At 48.8% G+C, this 21,224-nt stretch overlaps 1 protein-coding gene and 1 long non-coding RNA gene across 8 annotated transcripts in view; one reads left to right on the forward strand and one right to left on the reverse strand.

The window, feature by feature from the left end:
- The window catches only part of PTPRN2 (protein tyrosine phosphatase receptor type N2), an 801,801-nt gene that overhangs the window by 364,413 nt on the left and 416,164 nt on the right, over positions 1–21,224 (reverse strand). The gene's annotated exons all lie outside the window — the stretch shown is intronic.
- On the forward strand, positions 11,064–11,985 carry LOC109497736. Its single transcript, XR_002154151.3, has 2 exons — positions 11,064–11,298; positions 11,765–11,985. It is a non-coding gene; the product is annotated as an uncharacterized LOC109497736 (long non-coding RNA).

Consider the following 21,224-nt stretch of genomic DNA (forward strand, 5'->3'; position numbering starts at 1 on the left):
TTCTCTGCCGCCTTAAGCAGGGTAGAAAGAACAAACACTCAGCTATTCCTGATGCCTCCGAGTCCCCGTTTCAAATATTAGCAGGTGCTCTTTGGTGCCACAGCAAAGGCCTTAGACACTGTTGAGACGAGGAGGACAGTCACCCCTGTTCCGGGTGGTCCCGGATGTGAAAGTGGAAGAATACCCCACTTTAAAAACATCTTTCTGCTTCAAGAAAAAATCACTTCTAACCATAGAAAATTTTAGAGGTTCACCAATTTATGAACACAGATGAGATCACGGCCTACTTGAAAATGACCAATGGTCACTACAGGCTCTGCGTGGTGTCTTCACCAATCGGAGCCCCACCTGCATGTCATTGCTCAAGAAAACGAAATATGCCTCTGCTTCTCCAGGACGGACAGGGAAGGGGGGTCCACAGAAGGACACGGTCTTAGTCCCGAGTAGATCCAGATTGTACAGGGAAGGGGGATCCACAGAAGGACACGGCCTTAGTTCCCAGTAGAAGCCTCTTGTCTGTTATCTCTGTTTTGAAATCCTTTATTGTAAATGGTATTTAAAAGTACCAATGTCCTAAATCAAAGATGCACACCTGTTTGGCTCCACTCCAGCTCGAACGACCGTCAGATTGTCCTCAAAACGAGAACAACTGCACTCAGCAAAGGAAAAGCCCACGAATGAAGTTCGGAACATAAGGATTCTTGGGTTCACAAAGAGACGTGGCAAAGAAAGAAAGGAAGTCGCAGAACACCGAAACAAAAATGGAAGTAGGAACCACATCTTGCAGTTTGTCTGCTTTGTTGCTTACGGGAACTTACCTTCCAAGCTAACGCTGGTGACACAGCTCAGGCCAGGGGCCAGCAGTTTGACCGTGGCGAGGGTGTGGAGAAAAAGGGACCCCGGCACACCACTGGCGGGAATGAAAACTGGTACAGCCATTATGGAAGGCAGTATGGAGGTTCCTCAAAACATTAACAGTAAAATTATCCAGAAATCCCCTTTCTGGGTGTTTGCCCTCAGGAAATAAAATCGTTATCAAGGGGGTGTCTGCTCTCCCTGTGCTCACTGCAGTGTTATTCACAGTAAGTGGGCCATGGAAAGAACCCAAGTGTCTATCTGTGCGTGAACGGATAAAGAAAATGTGGCACATATGCAATGGAATATTACTTATCCTTATAAAAGGAAATCCTGCCGTTCATGCCAGCATGGGTGAACTTGGAGGAAATAACGTGAAGTGAAATAATTTATCAAGGACTTCAGACTAAATCTGGGACAAAGAATAAAATCTTTTTATTGCTTGTGGATGACTTCAAGATTGTAATGAAAGTCACTCCTATTTCTGTTTTATACATCGTTATTCATCATATGTTAGATAAGTGTCCCCTTTCTAGAGCCTTCCCTAATAGATTATAGGTGTACAGAGGGCAGGGCCTACAGCTCATTTATTCGGGTACTTTTTCACTGTGTTAAATGCACACTTTTCACAGAGAAGACTTTTAAAAATTCTGCTAAGTGGCTAAGCGAATAAACGACAGGATCCAAGGAAGAAAGAACGCCCGCACATACCATACACGGTGCCTAATCATGTAGCGTGTCCAGACGACACCCGAGGTGTGACCTCACACCGGTGAGTCGGGAGCAGACTCGGGGAAGCTCCCGTAACAGCACCGTTTCAAATAAAAGCATCTAATGTCTAATAATCCATAGTGAAAGATTTCAAAGTAAGGGGTAACAAATCTATAGGGAGGAATTACCAAGATTCACAAAATGTAAAAGGGGGTTTTTCTAAAAGTGCACCATTGACTCAGGGTGGGTGAGCGGGTTCCATTTACATCCAACCCAGGCTACAGGTGCGTGTGGTCCACCTCTGCTAGATTCGCTTCAGCTGCGTGTAGCAGGGAACACTCAAATCACAATAGCTTGAACAACACAGATTTCTCTCTCATGTGAAATTCGGAAGCTGGTTTATTGACGACCCTCTTCCTGGCTTGCAGGGAGGTGATTGTCCTCTCACCGTGTCCTCACTTGGGGGAGAGACAAAGGGCTTGTGTCTCTTCCTCTCTTATAAGGACACTGATCCCATGACGACAGCTCCACCCTTGTGGCCTAATCACCTCCCAAAGGCCACACCTCCTAGGATCATCATACTGGGATATTGGGTTTCAACAGCAAACATTCAATCCATAGCCATCAGAGAGGACAGTGTGCGTGCCCACCTTCCCTCACAGATGTGTTCCAGGCATGTTTACATTTGTCCTCTTGCACACAATTGAGAAGGAGCACCTACACCTATAAGAATCAGAAGAAAGTGCCCATCTGGGGTGCTTCCTGTTCGTCACCACCTGCATTTTCAACCCGCCATCAAAAGGCATGATATGGAGGAAGAGCCAAGATGGCAGAAAAGCATGGAAGTTTTTTTTGTGTCTCACGTCCATGAAATACAGGCAGATCAACACTAAACCATCCTGCACACCTAGAAAACTGATTGGAGGATTAAAACAACAATCTGCACAACCTGAACCACAGAATTCAGCAGGTACGTGGTGCGGAGAGGTGAACGGGGGACAGAGAAGCCGCGGAGGGCAGGGAGCCATTTTTGCTTGTGGAGAAAGGATGGAGAGGGAGGGGGGTCGGAGAGTTTGGGAAAAGCATCCCCCCCCCCAACAAAAGCAGCTGGAGAGAAAGCAGAAAAGTGGAAACAGCTGCAGGGACTGAACTAAAAAGGGAGAAAGGAGAGGGTTTAAATTCCATTAAGACTTTATAAACAGGGATCACAGAGTCTGAAACTCTGCAGCTCGATACCTGGTGGTGCTCTGGTGGGAAAGGCAAATCCCCAGGAGCAGAGTGGGGTCTGGGAGATCCTCGGGCGAATCTCCCAGGGGATTCAGGAGAATTACACGGGAGAAGCAGTTCCACTGCTGGAAAGGCATTTGGTAGAGGCTCTGTGGCCACCCAGTCCCAGCAGACCCCGGAGAACCACCACATTTGCTGGTGCTGGAACAAGGTCATTAAAGGTGAAGCCTGGTGCCAGACGTCTGTTGTGACTTTCCATAATCCCTGAAACGCTGCTGCTACACAATTGTGTGAATCTTTTCTGGGGCGGGCTGGCACCTGGCCGCAGTCGCTGAGCATCAGCAGCAGCACAGTCCTGCGAACGTTCCTGGGTGCGGCCGGCACCCAGCCATTGCTTGGTGAGACCCTCCCACAGAGGGGCAGGACGGGTCAAAGTCACAGTCCTTTAGAAGTGAGGGGTTGGGAAACACAGCTGCATTTGAGATAAAACTTAGGAGGGAGGTGCCACCTGGCAACCTGATGGCTCGGTCACAGACAGTGGATGGAAGCCAGACACAAAGGATGGGTGCACAATTGCTGGTCAGGGCGAGCACAGAGTTCCGATACTAGAGACTGGGTAGCTGGGTGACGCCATTTTCACACCTCCCACACAGCATACACACCTAAAAGTGCCACAACAATCCATCCCAGTAAGCTAAGCAGCGCCATCTAGTGGAGAACAGAACCATTACACTAAGCCCCGCCCAACTGGGCCAACCTCACTCTTCAGGAACAACACAAATCTCTCCACCTGCTTAGTTTACGGACTATACAGTGCTTCATAGTTTGACTTCTAGGGGAAACCAATGTAATTTCAATTGTATTTCAGTCTGTTCACTGATCAATCTATTCAATTTTCTTTTTTCTTTTTCTTTTCCTTGTTTTTTCTTTTTCTTGAATACAGAAAGAGAAAAAAATTATTTTTATTTTCAATTTTTACTTAAAAAATTTTTTAATGTTCATTTATTTTTGAAAGACAGAGAGAGAGCAAAGCAGGGAAGGGGCAGAGAGAGAAGGAGACACAGATCCAAAGCAGGCTTCAGGCTCTGAGCTGTCAGCACAGGGCCCGATGTGGGGCTTGAACCCACGAACTGAAAGATCATGACCTGAGCCGAAGTCGGAACTTAACCAACTGAGCCACCCAGGTGCCCCTAGTTTCAATTTTTATTAAAAATATTTTCTTTATTTTTTCTACTATATTTTTTACTTTTTGTAAATTTTTCAAATTCTATTTTAGTTCCATCATTTCATTTTATTCTATTTCATTGTATTCATTTTCTCAAACTTTCAAACGTTTTCTTTCTTTTTTCTTTTTTCTCTAATCTATCAAGCTCCTTTCAATAACCAGACCAAAACACACCTAGAATCCAGGATCATTTATTTGATTTTGTGTGTGTGTGTGTTGTTTTTAATTTTTTAATTTTTTTTACCTTATCAATTCCTTTTCTCCTTCAAAATGACAAAACAAAGGAATTCACCCTAAAAAAAAGAGCAAGAAGAAATGACAGCCAGGGACTTAATCAACATAGCAAGAAGATGTCTGAACCAGAATTTAGAATCATGATAGCAATGATACTAGTTGGGGTCAAAAATAGATTAGAATCCCTCTCTGCGGAGATAAAAGAAGTAAAAACTAGTCAGGACAAAATAAAAAATGTTATAACTGAGATGCAATCCCGAATAGATGCCACGGCAGCAAGGATGGATGAGGCAGAGCAGCAAATCAGTGATACAGAGGACAAACTTATGGAGAATAATGACCGCCCTCCTCCCCAAAAAATAAGAGGGAGACTAAGGCAAAAGAGCACGATTTAAGAATTAGAGAACTCAGTGACCCATTAAAAAGGAACAATATCAGAAGCATAGGGGTCCCAGAAGATGAAGAGAGAGAAAAAGGGGTAGAAGGGTTATGTGAGCAAATCATAGCAAAAAGTTGTCTAACCCGGGGAAAGATACAGACATCAAAATCCAGGAAGCACAGAAAACTCCCATAAGATTCAACAAAAACCAACCATCAACAGGGCATATCATAGTCAAATTTACAAAATACTCAGGCAAGGAAAGAATCATGAAAGCAGCAAGGGAAAAAAGTCCTTAACCTACAAGGGAAGACAGATCAGGTTTGCAGCAGACCTATCCACAGATACATGGCAGGCCAGAAAGGAGTGGCAGGATATATTCAACGTGCTGAATCAGAAAAATATGCTTCCAAGAATTCTTTATCTAGCAAGCCTGTCATTAAAAATAGAAGGAGACATATGGGGCGCCTGGATGGCTCAGCTGGTTGAGCGTCTGACTTCAGCCCAGGTCATGGTCTTGCAGTGAGTTTGAGCCCCATGTCAGGCTCTGTGCTGACAGCTCAGAGCCTGTAACCTGCTCCAGATTCTGTGTCTCCCTCTCTCTGCCTCTCCCCTGCTCATGCTCTGTCCCTCTCTCTGTCTCTCTCTCAAAAATAAATAAACATTAAAAAAATTTTTTTTAAATAGGAGAAATTAAAAGTTTCCAAGACAAACAAAAATTAAAGGAGTCTGTTACTACTAAACCAGCCCTGCAAGAAATTTTAAGGGGGGCAAGAAATTTTAAGGGGGAATCTCTGAAGGGAGAAAAGACAAAAAAAAAAAAAAAAAAAAAAAAAAAAAAAAAGGCCAAAAGCAACAAAGACTAGAAGGGACCAGAGGACACCACCAGAAACTCCAGCTCTACAAGAAACATAATGACAATAAACTCATATCTTTCAGTACTCACTCTAAACATTAACGGACTAAATGCTCCAATCAAAAGATATAGGGTAACAGAATGGATAAGAAAACAAGGTCCATCTATATGCTGTTTATAAGAGACCCACTTTAGACCTAAAGACACCTTCAGATTGAAAGTAAGGGGATGGAAAACCATCTATCATGCTAATGGTCGACAAAAGAAAGCCAGAGTAGCCATACTTAGACAATCTAGACTTCAAAATAAAGAATGTAACAAGAGATGAAGAAGGGCATTATATTATAATTAAGGAGACCTAACAACTGTAAACATTTATGCTCCAAATGTGAAAGCCCCAAAATATATAAATCAATTAACCACAAACATAAACTCACTGAAAATAATACCATAGTAGTAGGGGACTTCAACACCCCACTTACAACAATGGACAGATCATCTAAACAGAATATCAACAAGAAAACAATGGCTTTGGCTGAGACACTGGACCAGATGGACTTAACAGATATATTCAGAACATTTCATCCTAAAGCAGCAGAATACACATTCTTCTCCAGTGTACATGGAATGTTCTCTAGAACAGATCACATACTAGGACACAAATCAGCCCTCAACAAGTACAAAAAGATCTAGATCATGCCATGCATATTTTTCAGACCAAGCTATGAAACTCAAAATCAACCACAAGAAAAAAATTTGGAAAAGTAGCAAATACTTGGAGACCAAATAACATCCTACTAAAGAATGAATGGGCTAACCAAGAAGTTAAAGAGGAAATTAAAAAGTACATGGAAGCCAATGAAAATGATAACACCACAACCCAAAACCTCTGGGACGCAGCAAAGGCGGTCATAAGATGAACATATATAGCAATCCAGGTCTTCCTAAAGAAGGAAGAAAGATCTCGGATACACAACCTAATCTTACACCTTAAAGAACTGGAAAAAGAACAGCAAATAAAACCCCAAACCAGGAGAAGACAGGAAATAATAAAGATTGGAGCAAAAATCAATGCTATTGAAACCAAAAAACAGTAGAACAGATCAATGAAACCAGAAGCTGGATCTTTGAAAGAATTAACAAAATTGATAAACCACTAGCCAGTTTGATCAAAAAGAAAAAGGCAAGGACCCAAATAAATAAAATCAAGAATGAAAGAGGAGAGATCACAACCAACACATCAGAAATAAAAACAACAATAAGAGAATATTATGAGCAATTATACATCAATAAAATTGGCAATCTGGAAGAAATTGACAAATTCCTAGAGACATATACATTACCAAAACTGAAACAGGAAGAAATAGAAAATTCGAACAGACCCAAAACCAGTAAAGAAATTGAATTAGTAGTAAAAAATCTCCCCCAAAACAAGAGTCCAGGACCAGATGGCTTTTCAGGGGAATTCTACCAAATATTTAAGGAAGAGTTAACACCTATTCTCTTGAAGCTGTTCCAAAAAATAGAAATGGAAGGAAAACTTCCAAACTCTTCCTATGAAGCCAGCATTACCTTGATTCCAAAACCAGATAAAGACCCCACTAAAAAGGAGAACTATAGACCAATTTCCCTGATGAACACGGATACAAAAATCCTCAACAAGATATTAGCCAACCAGATCCAACAATACATTAAAAAAATTATTCACCATGACCAAGTGGGATTTATACCTGGGATACAGGGCTGGTTCAATATCTGCAAAACAATCGTTGTGATTCACCACATCAATAAAAGAAAGGACAAGAACCACATGATCCCCTCAATAGATGCAGAGAAAGCATTTGACAAAATACAGCATCCTTTCTTAATAAAAACCCTCAAGAAAGTAGGGATAGAAGGAGCACACCTTGAGATCATAAAAGCCATATATGAAAGACCCACTGCTAATATCATCCTCAATGGGAAAAAACTGAGAGCCTTCCCCCTAAGGTCAGGGACAAGACAGGGATGTCCACTCTTGCCATTGTTATTCAACATAGTATTGGAAGTCTTGGCCTCAGCAGTCAGACAACACAAAGAAATAAAAGGCACCCAAATTGGCCAGGAGGAGGACAGACTTTCACTTTTCACAGATGACATGATACTCTATATAGAAAACCCAAAAGATTCCACCAAAAAACTTCTAGAACTGATTCATGAATTCAGCAAAGTGGCAGGATATAAAATCAATGCACAGAAATCGGTTGCATTCTTGTACACCAACAATGAAGCAACACAATGAGAAATCAAGCAATAGATCCCATTGACAATTGCACCAAAAACCACAAAATACCTAGGAATAACTCTAACCAAAGAGGTGGAAAATCTATACATTGAAAACTATAGAAAACTTATGAAAGAAAGGAAGAAGGCACACCAAAAAATGGAAAAACATTCCATGCTCCTGAATCGAAAGAACAAATATTGTTAAAATGTGAGTACTACCCAAAGCAACCTACATATTCAATGCAATACTATCAAAATAACACCAGCATTCTTCACAGGGCTAGAAAAAAACAATCCTAACATTTGTATGGAACCAGAAAAGACCACAAAGAGCCAAAGCAATCTTGAAAAAGAAAACCAAAGCTGGAGGCATCACAATCCCAGACTTCAAGCTGCATTACAAAGTTGTGATCATCAAGACAGCATGCTACTGGCACAAAGGCAGATACTCAGATCAATGGAACAGAATAGAGAACCCAGAAACGGACCCAGAAATGTATGACCAACGAATCTTTGACAAAGCAGGAAGGAGTATCCAATGGAATAAAGACAGTCTCTTCAGCAAGTGGTGTTGGGAAAACTGGACAGCGACATGCAGAAGAATGAACCTGGACCACTTTCTTACACCATACACAAAAATAAACTCAAAATGGATGAAAGACCTAAATGTAAGACAGGAAGCCATCAAAATCCTCGAGAAGAAAGCAGGCAAAAACCTCTCTGACCTCTGCCACAGCACCTTCTTACTCAACACATCTCCAGAGGCAAGGGAAACAGAAGCAAAAATGAACTACTGGGACCTCATCAAAATAAAAAGCGTCAGCGAAGGAAACAATCAGCAAAACTAAAAGCCAATCGACAGAATGGGAGAAGATATTTGCAAGTGACATATCAGATAAAGGGTTAGTATCCAAAATCTACAAAGAACTTATCAAACTCAACACCCAAAAAACAAATAATCCAGTGAAGAAATGGGCAAAAGACATGAATAGACACTTCTCCAAAGAAGACATCCAGATGGCCAGCTGACACATGAGAAAATGCTCAACATCACTCATCATCAGGGAAATACAAATCAAAACCACAAGACACTACCCCATACCTGTCATAATGGCTAACATTAACAATTCAGGCAACAACAAATGTTGGCAAGGAAGCGGAGGAAGCGGAGAAAGAAGAACCATTTTTGCCCTGCTGGGAGGAATGCAAACTGGTGCAGCCACTCTGGAAAATAGTATGGAGGTTCCTCAAAAAATTAAAAATAGAACTACCCTATGACCCAGCAATGGCACTACTAGGTATTTATCCACGGGATACAGGGACACATTCACCCCCATGTTTATAGCAGCACTATCGACAATAGCCAAAGTATGGAAAGAGCCCAAATGTTCATTGGTGGATAAACAGATAAAGAAGATATGGCATATACATACAATGGAGTATTACTCGGCAATCAAAAAGAATGAAATCTTGCCATTTGCAACTACGTGGATGGAACTGGAGGGTATTATGCTAAGCGAAATTAGAGAAAGACAAATATGCGACTTCACTCATATGAGGACTTTAATGTACAAAACAGATGAACATAAAGGGAAGCAAAAATAATATAAAAACGGAGGGGGACAAAAACATAAGAGACTCTTAAATATGGAGAACAAACAGAGGGTTGCTGGAGGGTTGTGGGAGGGGGGATGGGCTATGTGGGTAAGGGGCATTAAGGAATCTACTCCTGAAATCTGCGTTGCACTGTATGCTAACTTGGATGTAAATTTAAAAAATAAAACAAATAATTTTTTTTTAAAAAGTCATGATGCTCACAGTGGAGATCTGGGTCTGTCATCCCCCAAGAGTTTCTCCACTGGATGGGAAGAAATAATCTATGTGACTGGCAAAAACTTAGCCATGAAAGAGAACTAATGCTACCTCCCATACCTGGGACCAGCTTTCCCCTGCTCACATCAAGGCTCTCATTGGTTGAATAGCACATTCCTTGAAGAAAACACTTTGTTCTCTGAATTTCTAGGGCAGAATCCTCACATTATGCCTTCTCTTCTCAGCCAGTCTCCTTGTTAGCAAATTAGGCAAGTTGCCAAGATGCCATTCCATTAGGCAGGGTGCTGGCCACCATGAACATGCTCTGCACATCCGTCCACTCACCCATCAACCGTCCTTGACCTCTATCCGTCTATCTTTTCCTTTGCTCCAAAACAAGGATGCAAAGTCTTCTTTAATTCAGAAATTTACTTTCATTTCCTAATTTTTAAGCGCATGCACTCTCCAGAATATCTTTCTTCCCTGCTTCCTCTCTCATTTGTTTCTCTTTTTTCTTCCCTTTTATCTTGCAAATCCCACAGAGAAAGGCAGATGATTGAAAAGGGAGGCTTAGGCAGAGCAGAGGAAAACAATTCTAGCTGCAATGGCCCAAGGAGCCTGGGAGGTTAGCTGACCTTTCCTCGCGGGCCAGCCGGGCGCCAATCTTGCCTCATTCCTGTTCCGTGTGCATCTAATTGCTTCATTGTCTATCTTTGAGCTTCTCTAAGCCATAATATCTTCTGTTACCTTTTCTCCGTTTGTTATTGTTTTCTGTTTATTCGTTTTGTTTGTGGCCTAAAATCCTAAATGAACAAATTCCTGATTAAAAAAAAAAAAGAAATTCAAGATATTTTTAGATAACTTGTGGCAAAAGCGTCAGGGGCTCTCGACTGAAGCAGGAAGCATGTGTCCCTAGGGTGAGGGTTGAAGGAAAGGTGCAGGGCACCACCCCAGGCACAAGCACCTGCTTGCTCTCAGTTTGGAAGTCTGTCCCACTTCTGTGTCCAGCACAATCCGGCCCCATTTCACATTTTGTTTTACTCTTACCTGCTGGGGGCAGGTACAAACACACACCTGTTCCTGCCCCCCCCCCCCCCCCCCGCCATGTACATATTTGGAATCCAATTTTAGAGAAAGCATTGCCATTTTCTCTTTACTTACCAGTGGCTCGTTTTGTTAATTTTTAACTAAAAAGAGCTGTTTTTCGCCACTAGCAGACAACATATGAGATATTTCTTTTCTGTCAGGTAAGCAAATAGCTATTTATGGGAGTTCAAAACAGATTATAAATGTGTCTGTTACAGTTGTCTGACAGTCCCCATGTGAAACACTGGGTAAAAACATCTGTTCATCAGAGGTGGGAACTGAGATAAAAAGGTACAGAGCCTAGGATCCAGGGGGACAAGGTGGGGGGGGGGGGGGAGCGTGGGGAGGGAGAGGAGGGAAGGCGAGCGACGAGAAGGGAAACAGTCTGGCTAATGAAACGTCATTCACATCAGGGGACAAGCTCCACCCCCTCCCTCGTGGGTCTCGTGGGTCTCGTGGACTGGCCGTTGGATGGAGCGTCGTCTACACAGCCCTTCCGCCTCGAAACCTCTGCAGGATCCCCGCACGGACGGCACGGTTTTCCTTCGCTCTAGGGGTAATAACCTCTTCCAAGAACTTTTTTATTCAAGCCAAAACGCAGCAAATCGGAGGTCACCGATTTTTCTCCGAGGAAAACGATGCTTCTCTGTAAGGCACCGTCTGCCTATTTTGAGTGTTCGGAAGAGGGGAAGGCGGAGAGGAGGCGGCTGGGCGGGGAGGCGCGGGAGGGGCTGTGTCGTGACGTTTCGACGCAGAGAAGGGGCAGGCCTCCCTGTGTCCCCAGCCGCTGCCCTCTCGGGTCTGTCGAGGGGGATGTGTGACCTCGCGGCGCTGCTCCCCTGGGCGCGCACACGGGGCGCTGGGGCAAGGCGCTCGGAAGGGCTGAGGGGGGGGGCGGAGACACAAAGGGAGATCCAGGAGCCGCGGCTGGGGCTCCCCCCCCTCCCCCCGGGGCAGGGGGTCCCTGCGGCCCACCGCCTCTCTGAAGGTCATCAGGGACGGATCCCAGTGGACACACGCACCCCCATCACATCAGCAGACAGAATGGTTTCCGTGGCAACGCCTGGACAGAGCGATGCCTGCGTTCGGCATTAATTTAAAATATTTTCCCCAGCCTCCTTGGAGTCGGTTCTGTGAAACACAAGTGCTCCAAGGCGTCCCAATCTGCGGCGTCCTTTGAAATTGTATCCCGTGTGTGTTGGAGCTGAGCCAATTAACAGGAAGAGAATTGGGTGGATTGCAGAGAAGCTGGCAAGACTGTGTTTACCAATTAGTTTTTTTTATGATGCAAATGTCGCGCCGCATGCGGCAGGAATAAAAGCTAGCTATGCTGAATATGAAACTGTTAATTGCATTTTCGGAGACACAGCTACAAGGTGAAACTAATCATACAAATGATAACCGAGTCTCACCACCTACAGAGCTCGGCTATTGCACCTCCACTAATCTGTGTTAAAACAGCCCCATTCGCCTTTGCAGGAAAGGAAAACACAGCATTTGGTACATAACCTTCCGTTTTAAAGAGAAAAAGTGTGTATATGTGGGAAGCAATATAAAGGATAATTTCCACTTAAATCAGATTAATAATGTTAACAAACACTATGGCAAAGGGCAGGATGATGCTTCTCGGTGCTTCTTTGCTTTAAAATTATACAAGAATGTGTTTGCAAATGAACACCGGCACATTCCGAAAACTAACTCAGAACAAGTGAGCTCCTTGAAGAAAAGGGTCGTGATAATTATGGACAGTTGATTTTCGCAACCAGGGCACACCAAACAGAGGCCATCTTCTGGTCGAGGGAGACCAGACATGTCCTAGGAGTCTCATTTACTTAGTGCCCAGGTGACTAGGAGGGGCACGGGGTGAGGACCTCTGTGGGGTGGGGGCGCACTGGGTCCAGGCCACCCAGGGCCTGGGTCTCATTGCTGCGCTGAAGGAAAGACAGGAGCTGCCCGCTAACTCTGTACGTGAAGCGTCCAAGTCTGGGCCCACAGAAGCAGTTCTGGAAGGGGTGTGGTCACATCTGGGGTCAGGTTTGGTTTTAAAACGCCCCTTTAAGAGCTTATGTTCTTTTTCCAATTTCTGTATTAACTGCCCCAATTCTGCTTAAGTTCAAGTCAAAATGCACAGACAGTAATCAAGAAACCAACCAGCAGTGAAGAAGACTGGGTGAGAGCAGCGACCCGTCCGTCCCTCAGTCAGGCCCGCATCCTTGTGGGAGCCCTAACTGGGGGCTTCCGTCGGAGGTGACGGGCGGACGAATAACCAGGCTTTGGGGACCCTCCCAGAGCACACAGGCATACCAAGTCATTGCCATGCACGCCGTGCACGTATTACGATCTGTCAATGGTGCCTCAATAAATGTGTCTCCTGCCTCACACTTCAGCTTACTCGGCTATTTAAGACACTGGTTAAAAAGAGAACATCGGGCCACACCTGTGGAGCACACCCTGGTGTGCGTGGGTCTCCAGTGGCTTCTGGGGGAGACGTTGACTGCACTGCTTGACCCTCCTGACCCCTGAGCTGCAGACGCCCGGTGGGGCTGTGTCCCTCAGACCTTCCCCATCCGTCCCCACACCCTCTTTTTCTTCCAGAATTAGTGGGCTTGGTGGAGGACAGGCGTCTGCCCGTGACTGAGGCCCGCACTGGAGATGCAGTCAGCAGTCAAGGGGCTGGGATGGGACCCACGGCCACTGTGGAGGTGAATCAGCGTGGCGTGGCGACTTCTGAGTGGCTGATGAGGTTCCCAAGCCCTGCCTGGCCAGCGTCCTGAGGATTATGGGAGAAGCAGACACTCGAAGGGGATTAGGAGTGGAGACAGGCATGGGGGGAGGGGAGGGCGACTGTACGCACGCCAAGTCCAAGAGGAGGCCGCCGAGGACTGACGGTGAGTAGGCTCACTCTCAACACACAATTACCCTCCTTCCCCACCCTTGACCTCACTTCCTGCTGCGTCTTGGGGTGTGGGTGGCCGTCGGTCTCGTTCTCCCCCTACCCCTCCGCTGAGCCCAACTTCACATGGAAGGCTTTTCCTCCATTGACATCTGGTCAATCAGCTCCTTTCTCTCATGGTAATTAAATTCGCTCTGCAAACCTAAAATAATTCTCTCCTTGGGATTGCCACACTGAAAATTCTTGGCGGTGGTTCTTCCCCGCCACTGTCACCTCTTTGCTAAGGCAAATGCGCTTAGCTCATTTACACTTTCCTGGCAAAAAAAAAAAAAAAAAAAAAAAAAAAAAAATCCTCCAGCTTCTTAACTATTTCTGTGCTTTTCTCTAAATTTCCTCCAATTTGTTGACACCCTTTGGCTTCTCAGGTTTTAAATGCTTGTATTTACTTTGTCAGAACACAGCAGGTGTTAGGATAGAGCTGGATGGGATCCATGCCACAGTAATCACAACAGAAAACAAGTTTAAACAAACACCTTCAATGAAAACAGCAAGTAAGAAGGGAAATAAAGAGAGAAAGAAATTGAGATAATCACCAGTGGACAAGACGAGAAACCTAACCAACGATGTTGGTCAAAACCAAGTACGCACATTAAAGAAAGAGAACGTTGGGAAATGCTTACGGGAAACCGGAGGACATATACTTGAAACTGATAGAGAAGGCAGGCTCCCCACCCCTACCGCAGTTCCTCTGCGGTGGGTCTTCGGAGGTTTTAAGTTAACACACACTCATTACACCGTTGTAGGTTCTGAACTCAAACCCTGGTCCTTAGAAGTCATTTCAAGTTCCATATTCTTGCTTCCCAAGGTGGTGGCTAATTTTTCATGTGAACTTTCAAAGGAACTGGGGTAGCCTTCGCTATTCAACTTGGTCACTGCGGCATGAAAACGGAGGCAAAATGTGCATGAGAGAGAACTATGTTGTAATCAGGGCTGAAAATAAAAGGGCATTTCCAGATAAATCACAATTTCATGTGAATAAGAAATAATTTTTTAAGATAAGTATATTCTACGCATAACCTGCCATTTGTCTGAAATTTAACTTAATTGGCGTCCTGTATTTTAATTTGCTAAATCTGGTGTCATGGGCTGAATCGTGTCCCCTGCCAACCCAAAATTCAAATGCTGAAGCCCTACACTCCGACATACCGGAACGTGACTGTATGTGGATACAGGGTCTCTGCAGAGGCGATTACGGTAAAATGAGGCGCTCAGACTGGGCCCTGATCCAATACGACTGGTGTCCTCGTGAGCCGAGGAGACGTGGACACACAGAGAAAAGACCACGTGAGAACAGAGAAGAGGGAGGCCCGCACGCCAAGGAGAGTGGCCTCAGGACAAGCCAGTGCTGACAACGCCGTGATTTTGGACGCCCGGCCTTCAGAGTTGTGAGAAAACAAGCTGCTCTTGGTTGGTCCGCCCAGTCGGGCATTCCGTTACCGCAGCCCTGGCAAACGAGTATTTCTGGTCGCCTTATTTCCCATAAAACTTCATTTACGAGAGCAGGTGGCTGGTTCATGGGCCAGAATCTGCCAACCTCTGTTTCGAAGACGGTGTTGAAGCCCACGTGAGGTGATCTCGCCAGGTCCCCTGGAGGGCCGGGGAGGCCGGGGGTCTGTGCCCCCTGCCCTGGGCTGCGTGCCGCAACGCACGGCGGCCCCGCGGGGCGGACGGGTCCCGGGAAGCCCGGAGAAGCGCCGGCCGACCCGGCGAGGGGAGTGTGCTCTGGCCCGAACGCGCGTGACGTGACGGCGGGGGCCCCCTCTCGCCCCGTGCTCGCTCCACGGGTGGCGCCGCGCTTCCCGTGCCGCCCCGGACCCTGCCGTCCTCACGGCACACCTCCTGTGCAAAGGCCTCTGTGGTGGGCCCTCAGGCGGGCGTGGTGTGAACCCGAGAAGCCCTCTCCCCTTCGTCCCATCGGCCCCTGAGGGCTTCAGTGAGTGGAGGGAGATGAAGCCCGCCTGCGAGGATCACCAAGGATTGGCACCCACACCATCTGGCTTAAACGACTGTCACGGTTCAGATTTGCTTCCTGAGCACGCCCGGGGCAGGGATACTTACAAAAATGGGAAGAAAAAGTAGACCCACGGCCTGGACCTCAGGAGTGGTCTGGATGTTTGAAAGCCTGACCCAGAGCTTTAGGTAGTAGGAGGCGAGGCCTTGGGGGCGATTAGGTCACGAGGGTCGGGCTTCCTCAATGGGGCTGGTGCCCTTATGAGGAAGACCCCAGAGCGCCCTCTCCTGCCAGGTGAGGACACCGTGCCCCAGAAGAGGACCCTCGCCAGACCACGCTGCACCCCGTTCTCGAGCGTCCGGCCTCCGGAACACGAGCCTGTGCCAATAAGCCACCCATCTGTGGGGCCGTTACAGCAACCGAGTGGCCTGAGACGGAGCCTCGGTCCTCGCAAGCAGAGTTCCCACCCCCCCGGACCGTCCAACATCTTTGCCACCGCAGGGAGCGGATCAGAGGAGCCCACGGGCGGGAGTCTGGGCCCCCTCCGCCCCCCGGCATCCCCCACCTGTGGCGGGCACAGCCTCTTTACCAGGCATCGACGGAAAGCTACCGAGGGCCCCCTCCCCTAATAAGTGAGAAATACAGCCCAAACCACACTGTGACAAACGGAGGTCCGCCTGACAAAGCAACGGCTGTTTTCTTGTGCCTCGTTATTGATGAACAGATTTTAAATACGCTCATCGCTGTGGAAAACTGTGCCCTGGTTCCTGAGGGCAGTTCTGACTCCCGTGTCCACGGCCGCGGCCCAGGCTGCTTGCAGATGCCTCGGAAGATCTCCTTCTCCTTTGGATGTGAGCATTTTTTTTTTTAGTAACTGGCATTTCTTTTTACATTTCTCTTAAATTGTCGTACTTTGAGATAACCCAGGTAGAGCCTTTCAAGCGCACAGGCCCTGTCTATCCCCCTCCTCACGCACTGAGGACAGCAGAGTGGCTCTCTTCTCCGGGGTGCACCCCACTGCCCTGGATCCGCACCAGTGGATCGGAGCATTTCCCAGGCTGGGGGTGAGCGCAGGCCTCCTCAGAGCTGGCGCTCGGGGGGACGTGCGTTCTTAGCACGAGCCTGTCTTGGAACGCTCGGCTCCCCAACCTCCACTCGCCACCGTCTTCCCCAAGTCACTCCTGGCACTCCCACACGCGTGTGCACAGGCGCACACACACGCACCCAGCGAGGCAGCTGGCGCTTCGTATCTGGCAGATGTAACCCACAGCTCCAAACAGAACGGCTGAACGCTCGCGCCCAGTGGCATCTTCCGCTCCCCTTGGAGGAAAAGGGCCCTTCCCGTCTTTGCCAAAGCGCCCAAGTGCGCTCCCGGAGAGCCGGGCGGTGACGGGCCGCAGAACGCCTGCCGCCACTCGGCCCTGACAGACCCGCGGAGCCTGGTCGGGGGGCTCCGACTCGATGCGACTGGTCAGTCCGGGCAAACGACCGGTCAGTTCGTTCCAAGAAGCAGATCAATGAAAGGGCCAGCTGACTACACGGAGTAGCCCGCCCGGCTGAGACACCCCATCGGCTCCGTGGCTTAAAGGTTTCTGGTGAAACATACGCCTCTGACGCTCTTTAGTTGCCGAAAGATTGCCAGTGGCCCTGGAAAAGGCCGTGAGGACAGGACTCGGACCAGCGTCCGAGCAGCACGCAGACACGCCCTGCAGGCTGCTTCCTGCGCACCAGCATCTGCGAGCCAGGCCAGATGTGCCTCCTCAGGCGGATGGCAGGAAGACGCCCCGGGGAGCGCCCGCCTGCGCCCTAAGGAGTGCCCGCCTGCGTCCTAGGGAGTGCCTGCCTGTGAAGCAGAGGCTAAGGAGACTGTGACACGTGGGTAACAGGAGGGCAGATGTCCTCAGGACCACAAGGGGGATGAGACCTCTTGCAGGGTCGAGGGCTGAGGGGCCCCAGGGACCGATGCTCAGCGACCTGGCCGCTCTCTGCACGTTCACCCAGGTGGCTTTCCACCACTTCCTTCATTCCTGCCGCTGCACTTAGACAAACGTTACACAGTAGGTGCTCAATAAACAACAGATGTTACCTACCAACAGAACGGGAACAGAGCAAGAACACAAAGCATTAGTGGGGTTTGGGCGCCACAGGGCACCCGCTTGCTCTGGTGGTGGCTGTGCGGCTTTGTGACTGTCCCATGAGACTACACGTCCTCCTCCCAGACAGTCGGGGTGACAGGGTGTGCAGTGACATGCCCCCCAGGGATGCAGTTCAGGGCCCTGCGTCTGCGGGCAGGAGGAAAGACGCACCCAGCCCTGGGTGGGGAGGGCGACCTCTGCGTGCAACAGAGGTCCGGCAGTTCGCAGCCCAGAGGAGAAAGCCGCAATTCCAGAAGAGGCAGAGGCGCCCCACCCACCCCGCACTGAGAGTCATCAGCCTGGCAGGTGGTGATTGGACTGGTGTGCAGAACAGCAGTGCAACCGGCCACACCCTCACCTGCCCCCTTATCTGACACCTGCCCCCTTATCTGACACCTGCCCGAAGAATATCTTTAATATTTAAGAAACGCAGGCAAAGATCCTTAAGGTACAATATGCTGGGATTGGCTCTTGTTCTCAACCCTCCCTTGAGAGAGTGCACCAGTCGCTTACTCCCCCGCAGACCTCAAGGCCGCTAGTCCCCCGTGGCCACCGCACTGGGAGACGGTGTCGGACTTTCAGACACCGAACCGCGCAGCCTGCAGACCCCCGTGTCCAGTCCAGCTGCAAGAACACAACTTACACAGCAAGTGTGGACATCAAATAACCTCACTTACGCTGAAGTGCACACACACTCAGAGCCATCGGGAGGACGACGGCCTGTGTGTCTGTGTCCCCTACTCAGATGACCAGGGCAACAGCAGCAAGTAAGATTCAGAGGCAGAAATGTAAAACACCGAACGAAAACTGAAGCGCTCAGAAAAGGCTTCGCGGTGTGGAGCGGGGGCTCTGTTCGGCACCTGACACACAGATCGGAGGGGCCAGGCCACACAGACTAGCGGCCCGGGCCAGGCAGTGCAGAGGGGCCGTAGCTTCTTTCGACTGTCTGGGTCTCATTTTTGCCTTCAGTCCCCTTTGTAACAGAGGTAGCGGTTGTTACTGACAATTAGCATGGTCTTCAGAGGCAGTTGCATTCGGAAGGGAGCAGCCCTCTCTGAGCCCTGCTCGGCCGCTGCGTGAACGCAGCTGTTTCTATACGCCAAGCACAGAGCACGCTGGGGTCTGTCGTGGCAGCACAGACAGCGATTTAGAGGAACCAGAGGGCTCAGGAGGGGACAAGTAGCTTCGCAGGCTCTCACATGCTTCTGTGCTATTTAGACATCATGGTTTTATCCGGAGCAGCGCCTATTTAGGGAAAGTTACAGAATCCGTATCCCTGCTAATGATATATTTCCCCAAATACTAGTTTGTAAGTAAAACACGAGGGATTTTGGAATTCATACGTCCACAAATTAAGGGAAAGTGGCCTGGTCTGGTGAACGTCTGCTTTGAAGCCTGATACGTGACAGGAAGCCAACGGAGGAGGGTGAGCTGGTGAGTAGACGGGTGGGGCTGGGACTCCCCTCAGACCCGGGCAGGACAGGCTCCCCAGACAGGTCCTGCGGGACTGAGCTGCCGTGGCCCCTGGTTAAAGGCCAAGACTCTCCGACAGCTTAGTATTGACGAAAATCCCTTCCTCACTCTTTTACTAAAAACTACAAACATAAACTTAGGTTCCCTTATGTTCACAGTTCTTACACCGCCATGAGCTAAAACAAATCTCCAGTAAAGACAAAACCAAGAGCCTGCTTACTGTAAGCAGGTATACGAGGACTGCAGGCCTGAAGAGGCAGCGAAATCACAAGAAGTCACAGGGAGGATCACTGCCTGTTCTGTTCTTAACACCTGCCCTTACGTGGGCTGTCGGATGCTGTTGCCCACGGAACGCCCACCGACTCAGACGTGCAGCATGCTGGGATGAAGGTCGTGTCACGTGTACATCTCGTAGACTCTGTCCCAGGTTTCCGCACAAAGGGGCCCAACTGTCTTCCAGCGGGGCCTGTGCCACACGTAAGGAGCACCAGAAACCATGTGCGTGGGGGGCGGGACTGGATGGCTGCCACCGCCAAGCCCCACATCCGTGAGCGCGGGCCACGTCACGACATGTGACAAACAGCCCCAGCGACGGCCACGGTCGTTACGCTTATGCCGATCCTTTTGACTTTCTGACCCAATTGGCCGTGGAAACCAACTATCTTTACCCTCAAACATTCCCTGTGTCCGTCTGTCCACGGCTCCAGTTCCAGCGCTCGTTCAGGCTCGCATCTGTGCCCCCGGGGTCACTGGCCCCCTGCTATGGGTCTCCTGCCTGGCTTCTCCTTTTCTAGCCCCACCCTTCCCTTCTTCGCCCCCAAGACACCACGGAAGGGCCTCTGAAAATGGAGTGCTCGTGGCGCTTCCCGGCACAGAACCTGCCGGTCGCTCCGTCTGCTCACCGGGTCACACAAACCTCACAGGCACGGGGCACGAGGCGGGCGTGAGCAGGCCCCTCCCCACACGTGTGCTTCCCGCAGAAGTCACCCCCAAAGGCCCGTCCCAGCTCCTCGGCGCCTGGAGCACACGGGACCCCCTCTGACCCAACCCCCTCTCCACTGTCGAGACCTTCCTGAGCACCTCTGCGCCCCCTCCCGGAAGGGCAGTCCTAATATTGTCCCCGGGGCCCCCGCTGCAGCTGCGTTAACGTGGCTGCTCGGCCTTGTCCACCCATTTATCTAGTTAGCTTCCCTGTCTGGCTTCCGCCACGTGACGTCTGTGTCTTTAGCACTTAGCTTGCGGGACCCACACTTACGGGTTATGCTTTCAGGAGGGGCGATGTGGGTGACGGTGGTCTGCCGTCCGTGGGCGCTCGTGCTTTCTCTCTCCACCGCCCCTCGACCAGACTTGCCCAGGTCCCGGGTCCCTGAACAAGCGGTCTTCTGCCCCAACCACACCAAGGCGACGGAAGCAGGCCCTGGGAGGAAAACTCTTAGCTGGCGACCAGGACAGCTAATTACCGGGGGCCGGCAGCTGCCCCGTGGCTGCCACAGCGCCACGGGACTGATCTGGGGTCACCAGACCCCATCTGAACTGCTCCTGGTCAGCCCTAGAGAGCCACACCACACTGCAGAGAAATGTGAGCATCGCAGAGTAGAAGGAACCTGAGGAGCCCGTTCATGAACTGACTCCACTTCAAAATAAGGAAGAGCAGGGGCGTCTGCGGGCTCAGTCTGTTCAGCATCCAACTCTTGGTCTCAGCTCAGGTCCTGATCGCAGGTTCATGAGTTCAAGCCCCGCATTGGGCTCCATGCTGAGTGTGGAGTGTAGAGCCTACTTAAAAATAATAATGGAGGGGAACTCTATCAAAATGAAATTATGGGGCACTATTTCAACAAATAAAAGGCAAAAGGCCACATGTTCATTAAACCTCAGCAGGACTGGGCGGGGGTTGTGTAAATGTGGAAGGTCTCTGAGGCTTTATGTGGCTGCCTCCACCCTGTCCCGCCTCCACCCCAGTGCAAGGACACCTGGGGTTCCCGGGACATGACACAAGAGCTGTCAGCCTTGCTTAAATTCTGAGCTTCAGAGGTGAGGAAACAGGTTCAGAAACTTTAACAAG

Source organism: Felis catus, chromosome A2, assembly GCF_018350175.1.
Source record: "Felis catus isolate Fca126 chromosome A2, F.catus_Fca126_mat1.0, whole genome shotgun sequence".
Lineage (NCBI taxonomy): Eukaryota > Metazoa > Chordata > Mammalia > Carnivora > Felidae > Felis > Felis catus.